Genomic DNA, 2,356 nt, shown 5'->3' with positions numbered 1-2,356 from the left:
AACATCCATGCAAAATAACAAAACATGTTCAATAAAGGTATTGTTCAAAACAGTATAGCACATCAACTGAACATGTAGCACTGGAACATATGTACAATTATTAAGCAGCGTGTTGTCATCATCAAAAACCAGTTTGATATAGAGTTTGTGTTGTCAACAATCTCAACATAGGGAACACTGACACGGCATAGGAGAAAACACCAAGACACGAGTTTTAAAAGAGATTAGAAAATTTCAGCAAAATTTTCTTCATCAAAGTCTTCAACCATCAGTTGCAGATTTGCACTGTGCATACTTTCCAGTTTATCACATTTGTCATGAAGAATCCTTATTTGATTGACAGCATATTTGTCAAAGTTTGTTTCAGCAAAGAATTGTGTTCCACCAGCTGTCGCTATCTCTCTCTTTTCTGTGAGGTCTTCCATTAAATTTTCACCCATGAATTTCCATCCTTTTATCGTTTTCACCAAACCAAGAGACATGAGTGAGTCCTTGTCAAACGTGTTTGGAGAACCCCATATGCATTTATGCTCATTGCTAACATCAACACCAAGGAGTACTAACACTTTTGCTTATCAGACATGCGTAGGGTAGATACAGTGATCTTTTCAGTGCTGAGTATTCCATATGATCTTTAATTACTTGTAACCAATTTGTGGAGATGTTGTTCTTGATAGCATGAAGCAGAAAAATATCCTCAGTGGTCATTCGGTCCTTTTTTATTCTTCCTGGTAAAATGATTTTTACCAAGATATGTGCTAGAATCTTTTCTTCCTTCAATAATCCTTCATGTGAAAATATCTTTTCAACAGTATACACACCCGGAAATCTTAGCCATTCTTGATATGCTTGTTTCTTGTTCAGCAAGGTATTCACTTCAGATGTGGGAAAGTGTGAATATGCACCCTCAGATGGTAAATTTGTCACAATGTTCCATAGGGTATCATCAATGTGAATGTCCACTCCTTTTACCTTAGAAAAGATGTCACCATTTTCTACCCATAAGTTGTGGTAGAACACCTTGACTAGATCAGGATACCACGTCCCTCTCATCTATATGAAATCAGACAATCCTTGCGTTTTTAGCCAGAATGGAAACGTAAATCCTTCACCTTTGAACATATCAAGATTCATGTTCATACAAGCAATTACAGCCTTGACTGACCCATTTATGAACCTCTGTCACTCCTTTTCATTTCTGAACCAACTCAATGTATTTGATTCACCCATGCTGATTTTTGACATGCAGTCATCATTCTCTGAAATGCTTGAAGACCCCATGACAAGATGATTCTTGAAACTTTCTTGCAGAATTTTGAGAAATGTTGGAAGATGCCAAGACAGTAGTGGTTCGGGATGAAAGTGAGACACTTATAAGGAGGGAAACATGCACACCTAATTATATGTATGAATGGAAAATTCAAAATTTTATGTTTCAGGAATATGAAAAACAGATATCATAGTCGAATGTATTAATATTGGGAGTCGACTGTGACTCATAAAAATCATTTTCAACCAAATTCAATCAATCAAACCATTAATCACACAACACAAACAATCATACAACAACAATCAATCAGTATATGCATGATGCAACAGATAGATACAGATTTACCAGTTGTAAACACTCAAGGTTTTTGATATGTTCCATAGTTGATTAATCCTTGAGAACAATTCTGCATCAGTTGTATATCCTACAAAACAATTAAGTTTTGGTTGATGGTACCCATTTGACTTTGGGTCCTTGATTGTTAGTTCTTGTTACATGTTCCTTTGGTATCCATACACATAATCCTTGAGGAATAACAACATTTCTATAATAACAATTTCTAACAGTATGACCAACACAATTGCAATAAAAACATGCATTTCTAGCAAGTTTTCTTAACTCATTGAGTTTCCTAGCATTGGCTCTGTTAGAGTAAGCTTTGTATCCAATTCCTTGTCTATCCTTAATTCTGCTAGAGGAATTTAATACGGCATCTAAGTTGTCTCCACCTTGAGTAAACTTAGCTAGTGTGCTAGTCAAGTAATCTATCTTTTCAATGTGAGTAGGAAAACTTTCACAAGCTTTTTCAATACTAACAGTTTAAATTTCAATATTCCTAGCAGATAACAAAGCTACTTTCAATTCTTTTTCTAATTTTTCATTTTCAGTGTTAACGGATTGGCAAGCGTACCAAATCGTATCAAGTAATAATAAATGGTAAGTCCAAGTATTGTTTTCCCAAGAGACTCGAAAGGCCTTATCGTTCGCGTGAATTAAAATCGTAAGACTTGAAAATAAATATTAATTAATTGGATGTGTCAATAAAATATAAACATGCAAAAGAGATTGATTCAATTGACAAGAAGA

The sequence above is a fragment of the Vigna radiata genome, unplaced genomic scaffold, assembly GCF_000741045.1.
Source record: "Vigna radiata var. radiata cultivar VC1973A unplaced genomic scaffold, Vradiata_ver6 scaffold_359, whole genome shotgun sequence".
Classification (NCBI taxonomy): Eukaryota; Viridiplantae; Streptophyta; class Magnoliopsida; order Fabales; family Fabaceae; genus Vigna; species Vigna radiata.
Note: the sequence above shows the minus strand (reverse complement) of the source record.